The 13,155-nt window shown below is 41.0% G+C and overlaps 1 protein-coding gene across 3 annotated transcripts in view; it reads left to right on the top strand.

The window, feature by feature from the left end:
• Positions 1–1,647: 1,647 nt before the first annotated feature.
• The window catches only part of ZNF385B (zinc finger protein 385B), a 153,287-nt gene continuing 141,779 nt past the window's right edge, over positions 1,648–13,155 (top strand). The window contains exon 1 of one of the 3 annotated variants that reach the window (XM_048953867.1): positions 1,648–2,105. The gene's annotated coding sequence lies outside the window, so the exon portion shown is untranslated. Of the gene's footprint in view, positions 2,170–3,139; positions 3,161–13,155 lie in introns of those variants that run through there. The other 2 variants (XM_048953868.1, XM_048953866.1) reach the window with 2 other exon arrangements.

Raw genomic sequence — 13,155 nt, 5'->3', positions numbered from 1 at the left:
ACCTATGGAATGTGCCTTGGAAGAATTTCTGCTTGTTGTTTTTGCTCCTTTCACTTTATTGTTATTTCCATGTTGGCCTTACGAGATGACCAAAGAGGCAAATCTCCATCTGCAGCATTAGGACACTAATTTCATATTTTGCAGAGACCATCAGTAATATAAAGTCTACACTCATACCTGTTGTGGTTAGATGCCGCTTTTCTTCTAAACAAATGAGAATAAAATTTCTTGCACCTTAATTCTCGTAAAAAGTACAATGTTCAGGTGAAGGAAGGCTTTCTCACAAGGAAGGAAGGCTTTCTCACAATGAATAGGTTTTGACATATATAAAATAGATCAGTGTTTTGAGCTCACCTGTTGACTTGTTTTTCTGGAGAAAAATTTCTTGGCCTATATCTCTTGCAGGGTAAGTCACACCATCGCACTATGAGGGTTGCTCTAAGTTTTCCAGTAGTGACCTGTCCCCGTAATCTGATTCAGGACAGTGTTGGCCTTTAATATTGTTATCTAATGTTTAATATAATAGTTAAGTTTGACAGGAGATTTTTCCCAGCTCTTGGGATTTCTCCACTGATTTTGGGTTGCAAGCCTCCCTCAGAGGTTTGCTTACATGCACCATCCTGCATGAATCTAGTTCTCTCAGTGACAAGCTCAAGTCAATTTGTTCTCAATAATTGATGTATTAAAAAAAAATAAATGGAGTAAAGAGCAATGGGTTGTACAGTGGAAGGCTTAGATGAAATACTCTGTAAAGGTCCTTACAATTATGGGTTAAACGTTGGTGTTTCTGACAAGAATAGTTCAAAGGCAGAGCCAAGATACACTTTCACACAAACCATTCCAAGCCATACACAATTATCTGTCTACTATTACATCTCCCTGTAGGAGGCTGATGGTTACCATTCACTGAAATGTCATTTAAAAAAAATCACAAGTCTACTAAATGGAAATGCATTTGCTCTGAAGAATGTTGCGGTATTCACACGGGTTCTTAAACATTTTCATCTTAACAGCTAGTATGATGGCCATTGTAGACCACCTTCCAATTTGAGATTGAATAACATCTCTATGGCAACCACCACCACTGCTTACATAGAAAAATAATATTTCATGAACATAATATTCCTTGTTCGTTACAATAGGACTTAACAGCTGGATACGAAGAGAAAAATTCTGATTTTTTTTAAGCCTGATAGATTTGGAGCTTTTCAATTGTATTTTGGAAACTGTTACTCAAGACTACGTCAAGTTTGTTTTGGAATGGACTAAAAAGATAAACAAATATCGACATGCTGGATATTGCCAGTGTGCAGTCACACAGGACATTCCTTTGGTGGATCATCCGTGATGGATACTTTGTGTCTGACTTACCTGCACCAGCCGGCCTTCATCATTTCCCTGAGCTGAGTTACTACAGGGGAGGGGTACACCAACAGCTCCTCCACCAACGTCCCAGTGTGACCAGTTTGAGTGATGGATTCTTCCCATTATGTCATCCATCCTTCCACGAGGACCTCAGACAAACTCAGAATGTCTGGGCAAACACACAAACAAAAGAAGCTGTTCTCAGCTTCCCTTTCTCACCGTAGGGATGCATCAGAAAATGTTTCAAGGCCACCAGCTGTTTCAGGTTAGAGTTCAGATCTCTGCTCTGCGAGGAGTTTGTGGGAGGTAACGGACCAGAGGAAGGGCTATTTACTTCAGATTTCATGTTCTAACAGGAAGGCTACTTCAAACTCGGAAAAATTCTTGAATTATGAAAGAGCCCATTGAACACAGGAGCACAAACAAAGTATGAGGCAATTCGGAACGGTATTAAGTGTTCTCCACGAGCTGAGAAAAGACCCAGCAAGCGGGTTTTCTCCAACCCACTCTCAACGTTTTTGTTTAGCAGAGGAATCAAGCACGTAGATCGCTCCCACCCTTTGGTCCGCCCGCACCTGAGCGGCTGAGGCGGGGCGGGCCGTCGGACGCATGCGCTGGGGTGGTGGCAGCGAGCGAACCGCCGGGGTCCGGCGGAGTTGGGACGCGTGCCCTCCCCTGAGGAAGAGCCGGACTGCCGCGCCCGCCGGCACCGCGCTGCTCGCCTAAAGCCGGCTGCTGAGGTAAGGGCTGGCGCGGCGGGGACCTTGCTCAATGTCACGGCGGGATGGGGACGGGGCTGCGCAGGTGAGGAGCGGCGGCGGGCCGGGCTTTCCCGCTCCTCCGCGGCGTCTCCCGCAACCGCGAGTCTGAGTGGGGAGAGCGCGAGGCGAGCCCTAAGTAGGTCAGCGCTGAGCGTGTAGCCGTTCCGCGTCTCGGGGTGCGGGCTGTGCCGTTCCCGGGGCGGGACGGAGATCCGCTATCCTCGCTCGCGTAGCTCAGCGGGCATCGCCCAGGTTTCGGGGCAGGTGGATTCCTTTAGGGAAGACGGAACTGACCTCTGTCAAGGAGCCGTCCCGGTGAGCAAGGGCCGGCGCGGGCTCTGGGCAGCACAGGTGTCTCCGTCGCGAGCCCCGCGGTGCTGGTGGGCGCGCGCACAGCCGCGAGCGCCCTCGTGCCGGGGAAGCGGCAGAACTTTCCTGCCCACGCGGCAGTGCTGCGGGATGAGCGCCCCGCGGGGCTCGGTGTGGGCACGGGGTCTTCGCTTTGAGCACGAGCGGCGTGGGGAAGCTGGGATGGGAGGTAGTTCTAAAGCTCTGTGAAGTTGAAATACATCTTAAAAGTGAGCGTCTAACTGCAGCAAGCTGCTGCTTACTGGGAAAGCGGTAGCAGAAATAGTATTGCTTGCGTCCTCTTTGCTGCAGTATCAGTGATATCTTGCACAAGGTATAAAACCAGCCCTGTTACTGTCCAGAACCCGCACGTTCTCATGCCTGAATGCAACACGACACAGCAGTGCAGGAGCTGCACCATAAGGCCACATGTAACGGTGCGAGCACGGACCTGAGGGCGGCTGGCACGCGGGGTGTGCGCTCCGTTGTGCGGGGCAGCGCCGTGCGCCTCAGCGGGCAGCAGCCCCACCAGCAGCCAGCCGGCCGGCCTGCCTGGTGCGCGGAGACCGGTGAGGGGGGAGCGCTGCCTGTGTGCAGAGCTCAGCCGGCCTGGGAGGGGTTTGCCTGGGTTATGTTGTTTCTCCTTTCTCAAATGAGTTCTGTTGCTGTTCTCTCCCACTCATCAGGTCAGTGCGCTGCTTAGAGGAAGGTGGTTTGTTTTTTTTTTTTCTGCTTTTTGAGTGCTAAGGTGTTTTTCCATGGCTGCAAATTCATTCTGAGCCCTTCTGGTGTTTGGGATCCTTACATGGCTTTTCCATAACTCGTGCCTTTTACAGTGAGCAGGGTTTGGTGTGGTAGCTGCCAGGCAGACATGAAATGGAATTGTGAAATTGGTTACACTAACATTTTTTTTTCTATTATTTGTTTAAATAATCCATGAAGTGGTAAGAAATTAAAAAGGAAACGATCTTCTTACATGGTATCTTCATAAAGGTACCAAGTTCCTGTGCTTTTCCCTGATGAGTAATATGAAGGATGCTTGCTTAAACTCAGAAGTGTTAACTAAACTGAGGCAGTATCAGGGGATTCTGTGATCTCACCTCCTTATACCTCGGCTGGAGCCGTCCCAGCCCCTCTGTTCTGTGCTGGTCTCTGCCACCGGAGGCAATGGCTGTATCACACCAGCTCAGCCTGTCCTAAGCGACTCGTCTTAGCTGTTCCCATCTCATTTCCCTCTTGGATTTCTTCAGTGAAGTTTTAATTGAGAGGATGTCTTCCTACTTGACTACGTTTGTTCAGGGATAACATGGCATAAGAGCAGGAAAAAGCCCTGCAGAGGATAATAATCTTTGAAAGGAGTGTATGCTTGTTAGCTAATTAGCTGGGAAGTCGTTAGATTTCGAACAGCAATGAGGGTTGCTGCATAAAACCTAACAGATGCTGAAGTGTCACTGCCGTCCTTGCTCTTCAGGTTATCACAAGGGACTGTGGTTTGTGAGTATTTGCTCTATGAATTTGAAAATCTATGAGATGAGGTGGTAGTATTGATTTAAAAATGAACATATGGAACAGCTGTGGCTGTCTCAAACCTTAAAATGTCTGTCAGGCTGTGCTGGGCTGTAACAAAAGTTGAGTGCAGTGTTTATTCTTGTGTGCTGAGATATGCTGCAAAGCTTAAATCATTTGTAGTTAATAGGAAGAAAAGACAATCACAGTTTGGATAGCTTACATTCTGAAGTTCTGTTATCAGTTTGTTTTAAAACCATCAGCATTCCTTCAGTGTTAACTTGTAGCAGACCAGAAGTTACAGAACTGAAGTATTTCATTTCATTCAGAAAATGGTAGTACTTAATGTCTGTCAGCCATCGTGGTACAAAGAGGAAGCTCTTACCAGATGTGAGCCTGTATTGCCTCTGACACAGTGAAGGCAGAGGTAGGTGCCTAAATGCTACGATATCTCAGTGGTTTTAAGGGAAATATACCCAAATCCAGACCACACAGGCATTGTGTTCCCTCAGGTTGGCAAATTCGCAGCAAGCTGAAGGAATTACAGGAACTTCACTCCTGTGTGATCCTAACATCCCACTAGCTGCATAGCTTGGTGGGTTTGCCCCAGGAACTCTGCTTGCCTAGCTCTACAGAGGCACTGCAGGAATTAGTCAAAGGACTATTTTCTATTCCGGTTTTGCTCACAAGTGTAAAATGCACAGATTCTCTTCAGAGATAAAACTCCTCTTTGTACTGCAGCTCCAGAAAGTGCATTTAATCTTTCTATGGGAAGTTGGCTTTTGTATTTTCTTAACAAATGAAAATGTTTTTTAAAGCAAAATGCTTTTATATGCCTTCTTTTAAACACTTTGAAAAGTTCTGTTGTAAAGATTTTAACTAATGTTTTTCATAAAATAATCTGTTTTCACTTTTTATGCAATGCGCAGGGCGAGTCAGGGAATTAAGTAAAAAATGAAGTCTGCATAGTGCAGTCATTTGACTGCATTCTACCTTGTTGGAGACAGTGCTAAAAAACAGTATCTGGTGTTCCAGTACAATTCTTGGCATCAGTGGCATGTTGGTAAACTGCAGGATAAGAAAGCACCGAGTGTTTTGTTTCAGTATAATGTGTTTTTAATGACAGGAGGTCAGGGTCTTACTGTGCCTCTCCCAATCCTTCCAAAACCACTAAGAAAAAACCCAACCCTTTTCTGTTTTGCAATTCATCTCATTTGTTGAAGATAAGCTGATGTATTTCCATAGTGATGATTCGTTCCCATTAACCTCCACAGCATTATTGTGTTTCCTTTACAGATGAGTGTTCTCATCAGATTGTCCTCAGTAATTCTTTTGAATATCTCTACATTGTGAAGTGTAGAATCGTCACGTATATGTTGTGCATTCTACATGCAACTGTGATTTTTCTCACATGTGAGCTAAAGCTGACATTGCTTTCTATAAACATATTAATTGATGTGTTAAAAATTCATTAGAGAACTTGATCTGCCAAGGCTTGTAAAAATAGAAGCCTTGTAAACCAATCTAATTGTATCAGTGCAGTTCCAATCCTTTTCTTATCGAAACTGGCACCTTACTATTTTGCTACTGTTGCACTGCCAGGCAGATCTTTAAAGGGCAGGTGGTGCTACTGCACATCTAGTTCAATTGCACTGTTTATGTTATTGATGATTGCTTGGGTATGAGTATGTTGGCCTGGTAGGGGAACATCAAAAATGCCTGATTCCTTGGGATTACTCTCTATCACTTTGTTTATTGGCAACAATGTTTTTAGTGTTAAAAATCTATAATGTGGGAATTTAAGGGGCAGAAGTAGCAAAAAAAAAAAAAACAAAAACAAAAAAACAAAAAAACAAAAAAACTTTTGCTTCCGCTTGTACTTATTTAGACACCTAAAGTCCTTTTTGTCTTGTGTTTGTCTTTTCATTTACATAGCTTTCTTTGTTTAGGACTCATTTTATAGGCTTTAAAGTCGGTCTCAAACAGAGAGACTGCATAAGTAGTTTTCAATTTACAAATTGACATTGAATGCACATTCTTCTGTGGCAGAATGCAGGATATGCATAATTGCATCTCTTCATTCATGGTTCTCCAGACCTTTTCCAGGCTGTTTTGCTTGATGACGAGTGATGGGTTGTTGTGTTGGTGAAGATTTATTCTGGAGTACATTGGATAGTGTTTCATTACTCTTAGTTTCCTATTGGAGATTTACCTATTTGCTGCAGAGATGCCAAAATGAGAGGGCTTGGGGCATCCCATTTGAATATAGTAGACTATCAGGTCTCTTTAGTTCTACTACAATTTGATAGAACTTCAAAGATTAATTAGTTTTTTTCTTCTCCCCTCATTTTGAATCACACTGTACTAATGCTGTTTGTCATACCATTGATCCTTAAACTATAATGTGATTTTTATGCACCTTGGCTTGCTTTTTCAGTGTTTGTTTCTATTACAACTATCAGGTCTGAAAATGACTTTATTTTTCCAAGTCAGGGAAAGAAAATAACTTTGAGCATAGAAATTCATTACCAGGACTTATCCCTGAGAAGATGAGTTTGGTTAGGGTATAAAGTAAACGCTCTCAAACTGTGTGTACTCTGCCCTGGTCAGCAAGGCTTCTAAAGAAAGTATTAGAACCTCCTAATGGGATTTTATAATGGAAATGCTAATAGAAGCCAGCAGAAGAGTACCTGGTCTCTATCTTTGCATGACTGCATATGACAAAGAAAAAAATTGCTTAATCTTGCTTCCTTTGGCTACCAGCTAATAATTGGATGGTGAACCTTTGACTTGGAATTGCAAATGTGTGTGCCTACATGCATGTCATCTGTCTTTTAAAATGAAGTTATTTAATACATGTTACTAATTAAGAAAACCCCTTATAAATCAGTGTCAAAGCTTTACAGGTGAAGATTCTGCCTTTGTCTGTTTTTGCAGTCTCTTCTGCAGTGTGGGGGCACTCTGTGTCAGAGCTGGGTTTTGCTGAGGCTGGGGGCCTCTGCATTGTCAATGCCTTCTGATGTTTCACCTGCTTCCTTGCTAATCAGCAAAACAAGCATACCTTTATTGTACCTATAACAGACAGCAGCAGCATAGAACTTGTAAAGTTAACTACTGGAAAATTAGGAAGCATGAGAAATGTTGTCTGTGTGCCCATTGCATACAACCGTGAATCATTTTTGCTTTCTTTCTGTGGGACTTCCACCAGGCTGTGTTAACAGGATAAGTAATGCAGGATTAGTGATATTAAAAAATAAAAAATAAAAAAATTTGCAATGCTTCTGTGAGGGGGCCTTCTCCCCGAGTAGATGAGGAGCTAACACAGGAAGGTCAGCAGCAGTGTCACATGCTCAGCTGGGGAGTTATGAGAGCTGCTATGCCAATGCTCAGAGTGATGCAGTGTGTTTGTGGCAGTGCTTGTGTTGCCTTGCATTATAGTGTGAGTGCTCAGCATGTCTGTAAACTAGAGCTCTGTTATCAAGCTGGGCTCCCAGGAAAGGCATGCACAATTAGTGATGGAGGAAGGCTTGACTTCAGTGACTTGCTAAGCGTTGCTAGCAGCTCTGTGAAAGAGGTCTCTGTGTAAGAGAGTCTTGACTCCTCTCCAGTTTGTGAGAAGAGGAAATATGATGTTGTAACTTAAAGAGCTCAGTATTCTTTATGAAGATGTATTCTTTATTTTATTTTTCAAAAGTGAACTTTAAAACCTCTAAATTCAATTCTAAGGAATAATTTTGGTAAGTCTTGTGTCATTTCTAAGCACTTTTCAGATGTTTAGATACAGAGCATTGCTTCTGGAGGTTATGAAATGGCTGGAGCAAGGGAGAAATGAACTTCATACTACCGTATTAGGACATAAGAGGTGAGGCTTGATGAGCTTTATCTGATTCTTGTATTTTTTTTTTTTGCTGGTATTTACTCGGATGTGATCAGATCCTATTCTAGAAAACTTCAGCATGTTCTTATGTTCTTTTAGACACTATGTACCTTTCAAAAGCAATAGAATCATATTATAGTTACAAGGTTTGGGGCAGCTGAAGTGGAACGATGGCCCTCCCAGTCCTATAAGTAATGCAGAAGAATATGAATTGCTTTAGTATGAGTAGGGATGTTTGGTGCTATTGTCCTGTTCTATATTGTACTCAGCTGCTCCAAATTAATGCTTTTGGAAACACATGACAACACATGACTTTTTTTTTTTTTTTTTATTTAGATAGAAATCTCTTCTCACAGAAGTACCTGAGACTACTATAGCTTTACTAGTCTGGCTGGAGCAAATCTGATGTGAGACCTCTTCACTGCAGGCAGGTGGCAGATTCTTTTGAGAAAGTTAAATTCTTAAAAGGCTGTGCAACAGCCACCCCCACTGGAAATTTCTTTCTCTTTCAACAAGATTTGAGGAAACATTTCAAATCAAATTCTGCTGTCTCTCCTCAGCATGTAGGTTAGTCTCTCCAAGCCAAGAGTAGTGCAAAAATAGCTTAAGAAACCAGAAAATGGAGCTTTAGGAACTTCAGCAAACATCAAAGACAGTTGTGCTGATGATCAGAAATAACAAACGTTGACAGAACTAATGTCATAATTTGATTATATTGTCAATGCTGTTGTAATACCATATGTTAACTCTGTAAATGTGATGGCTCCCAACTCTTTTGTAATTACAATTTATTGCCTAAGTCATACAGGATTGGGAGGAAGAGCAAGGCATGCAAAGCAGGAATGCTGTAATGCTTCTTTTAACCCTTTCAGTTCACACTTGCCAAAATTTCTGCATGTGACTTAGTGGAGCTTTGTTTTTGTAGCATAAAAGCATGAAAAACCTTTGCCCTTAGAGGAACCCTGTGGGTCTCTTATGTTATTTCTAGCTCTTAATGGCTTTTCACCTTTCTTTCCCAACTCTAAATCAGAATATTGATCAAGTTTCTGTGCAGTAGTTCTGTGAGAAAAGATTTGAATTTCTTTACAATTCATGTGGGCATCTAAGTCTTGACAGGGACAAGAAAACTTCCCCCTTGTTCAGAGGAGGAGCTTTATCCTAATCTGATTTAGTGAACATTTATAAAAAAAAAAAAAAAAAAAGCCCATGCTTGTTTTAAGCACCAGATGACACAGAGGGCAGCAAGGAGTCTGTGGCCAACAGGAGCGCGTGGGGTTTGTAATCTCTGCGTGCAGCTCCGCAGTCTCTTCCCGCTCAGAGGCTTATTTAACCATGTGGTCATTGATAACTGTAGGATCTGTAAAGGGGAATTTGGAGTCAACAGCTTGTTTCATGCTGAGTGTTGGGGGTCATGGCAAACTTGCTTTCATGCTGTATAAATACATTTATGACAATAATGTGGTTTTGTATGGAATTACTGTTTTTGTAGAGGTGGAGAGCATGTTCTGTGTGATGCTGCATCCAAGTTTTTGAATGCTTTTGATAATATATGTTCAACTATTCTAAGTGCCAAATCCACGGCTGTCACTGATTTTTGTGTTGCTCTTGTCATTTTTCCTCCTCCTTCTTGGCAGATTGTAAGAATCCTCAAATTATTTTCATGTTGGTGATGTACTGTAACAAACAAATATACTTTTAAATTTCTATAAAGTTGCTGGCATTGAACCAGAGGATTATCTTGTGCCGTTTAAACTGACGGTTTCAGCTTGCACTTGAGTGGAATCAAAGGAGCCTGCAAAGCAAGTTGGGCTTCATAGGCTGCAAAGCTTCTGTCACTTGTTGCTACTGCTCCTGACCCTGGCATGTCTCCTGTCCTCCCATCAGGCAACCTGATGCCTTGGGCTCTGCCCTTTCCTTCAGGTAGTGGCACTTCTTGACTTTTCTAATTTCCTGCCCCTGCAGTGCCTTGCCTGCCCTTAGCATTTGACCATATCCCTCTCCCTCATTGCAGCCCATCTCTAAAAGTTAGAGTAAGCACAGACTCACTGGAATATCAGTAAAATATGAATCCTTTGATGAATGCTTGCCGTATCTTTAATAAAAATGTCTTTGAGCCCTTCTTCCATTCACTCAATCCTGAATTAAAACTATTTTAAGAACATTTTCCATACCCTTTTATTAAATTCAGCAGAATAATAATAATTTTTAAAAAGCACTTTATTTTTAAGGTTTAGTTGTGAAATCTGTGTATGCTTCAGGATGGAAGAACATTTGATCTTTCTTATTTTAAGGTGCTGGTGGGAAACCAAATTTTTGAAAATAAGTTGTAAGTCTGCTATAGAAGCACTTGAATATGTCTTGCAGGAAGGCGTTAGTGTGATTGATGAATGTAATTATTTTAAAAAACTACTAAATGAGTTTCTTTTGTAGCTTCAATCATTACATCATTAAAAAGAAAATGGAGAAGGAATAAAAGTAAAATGCATATCCATACCTACATATAAAAATCCCTTGGAGAAAATGCTTTTTGATTTAGAGGATCATCCTCATGCTCTATTTTTATGTGATCATGGGATAATAGGTTTCTTACTCCCTAACAGAGGCTCTAGGTACTACAGTAATATTACGTGTGCTTAAAAGGGCTGTAATCTTCTTTTATTTCAGTTAATATGTCTGTAACAGATTTCCCTCTAACCTTCAAAGAAAATGTTGTACCATGTAATTGCACTGAATGAGAGATCTGGTGCAAGGAATTTGTTTTTCTGAGGAAACCATAGCTTGTTGGCAAAGGAATCCTGTGAACACTCTGAAGGTAAAATTAACTGCTAGATTTAGGTGTGTTTGATTAATGCTTTGCATTAGTGTATGTTTAGATTTCTTGGATTGTGTATTTTTTAAAAAGCATAGGAGATTGGTCTTATAGGAAAAAAATTGACTACGCTCAAAGGCTGTAAACAAAGCTGCACCTCAACTGGTGTGCAAGACAGAGTTAAGTGTTATTAAAAAAGAAACAAAAGCCTTACTCAGAGTTTCATGGGGTTTCTATGCTAAGAAATTAAGTATTTTTCACATGGTAATGGCCATCTCTTAGGGGAGGGAACCCTATCAGCTTGAAGTGTCTTTCAATATTTGAGAATATTTTACAGAAAATTTGGCTGATTTTAAAGCTCTCTAATGTGCAACAATGCAAAATTATTTGCTTAGGTGATCTGTTAATTAGTTCTCATTCTGTCTCATATGATTATAGCTCTCTGACTCCTAGGTAAAAATGATGTATGACTTAATGGGGTGGAAATCTAGACTGGGTTCACACCTTCAATTGTTTAATGCTTTCTCTAGCTGGGTGACTAGTGTGATGGGAGGAGAAGAAGGCAGCTATAAGCATCTTCTCATTTATTATGACAAGGACAGAAAAGCCCATGCTCCTGTGACTTACAGTTGTTTGCTTCCTTGTCACATATCCAATTCACTGGAGCGAGGAGGGAATGTGGCTCTTCCATAAAGCACAAACATAGCAGCTAAGAACAGAAATACACGTGATCTTTCATGTTCAAACTTACTTTAATGCAGATATCCCATATATTCTCAGTGTAGCTCTAACTTTTTCCTAGTGTGAGAGAATTAGTATTCCAGCAATAAGGAGAAAAACCCTCTACAAGCCAGCAATTTTTGTTAGCTTAGGGGTTTTGAAGAAGCTTTTATTTATTGGATCCCATTCCCAAATAGCTTTTTTTTTTTTTTTGTCTACTTCGGTATATTTTGTGTGCAAAGCAGTTATCGTGCATTATGTTACTCTTAGGCCTGAAGTTTCTCTAATGATGTTAATTTTTGAATATTTGTCTTTTCAACATCTTCTGTACTGTGAATGTGATTTTTTTTTTTATTTTTTTTTTTAAGCGCAATACTGTAAATTCAGAATGGTTAATTCTGAATTTTTACTAGATTTAATGGTTGTGATAGTCACACATGTGTGACTTCTGAAGTTTGTTACTTCTCCTGGAATATTTCCAACAAGCTGTAATTTCTACTAGGCTTTTCTGGAGGTGTGTTGTGCCCAGGATAAGGAGTGTACGTGCTGTTCACAATGTAACTCTACACGTGCTTGCTGTTAGCATGGAGGGTTTTTCAGTGCAGTGCCTCTTATGATCAGTCGTGCTGAACTAGATGATCTGCATCACTCCTTTTAAAATCACTGGGTTTTTTTTAGAAAGTTATTGCATCAGGCTTGCTTCTTAACTGTAAAGTTTTGGCAGTGGTGGTGGTTCATAGGTCCTTTTGTGGGTGTTCATTCATTTGTCACTACAAGGTAGGCTAAGGTCACAGCTGAGAGCTGTTCTGTGTGTGTGAGACACTGGGGGGGGAAAAAAAGGACTTTCTCTTTCTAGTTTAGTCCAGCAACTAGAAAAGAGGCTTTGCTGATATGAAATACAGGCACTTGAGCTAATGTATTGTAAGTAAATATATTTAGATTTACATAAGGTACTAGCTATGATGCTGCTAACATCTTCTAAATTAAAATCTTATTTTAAATTTTTCCTTAGGAATGATTTATCCAATTCTCAAGTATATTTCTCTCTCCTTAACTTGACATACAATCAGTTATCTTTTTGAAGGGGATGTTTTATAGGAAATTGGAATGTTAGTTACCCGTTTTTCTAGGTAAAAAAATATATCACTTTTTTGTGTATGTGAATACAATACACAGGGTTACACAGATAATACTCCTATGTAGTTAGATGTTTGTGTACCTGCTCTCACCCATTGTTTATTACTGAACTTTGGGATTCTTCTTCCCACCACCAGTGTTTGTCAAGGTACATACACTGATGTACCTGTAGTCGTGCAGATGCTCTTGTGTCTGTGGGTCCCTCCTTTCTGAAGGAGTTTGTCACATGGGCACTGATCCACCTGTGTGAGATCAGAGCCTAAGCGTATTACTGGCAAATGTAATTGGATGTTGGACTTGTGTTGCAGTGCAATTTCTTTCAAGTGTCACCCAAGATTAACTGAAGAACACGAATGATAGAGGGCATTTTAACTGCTCAGTCCTTGGAAAATTGTTCCAGAGTGAAGGGTGTTTTCAACCATGAGCTTGGGACAGTGGGCCATTACCACATGTAATACCTTGCTCAACATAAAGATCTAAAATATTCCTCATTGCTTAGTTTACTTTAAATATTATTTCCTGTGAAATAATTTGATTAAAAAGTAGTATATACACATTGACATGATTACTAGCTGCTGGTTTTATCTGAGTAGTGTGTTTTTTTTGCTGATGAATCACGTCTACGTAACAAT

The sequence above is a fragment of the Lagopus muta genome, chromosome 8 (genome assembly GCF_023343835.1).
Source record: "Lagopus muta isolate bLagMut1 chromosome 8, bLagMut1 primary, whole genome shotgun sequence".
NCBI classification, from domain to species: domain Eukaryota; kingdom Metazoa; phylum Chordata; class Aves; order Galliformes; family Phasianidae; genus Lagopus; species Lagopus muta.
This window is presented reverse-complemented; position numbering and strand designations above follow the sequence as displayed.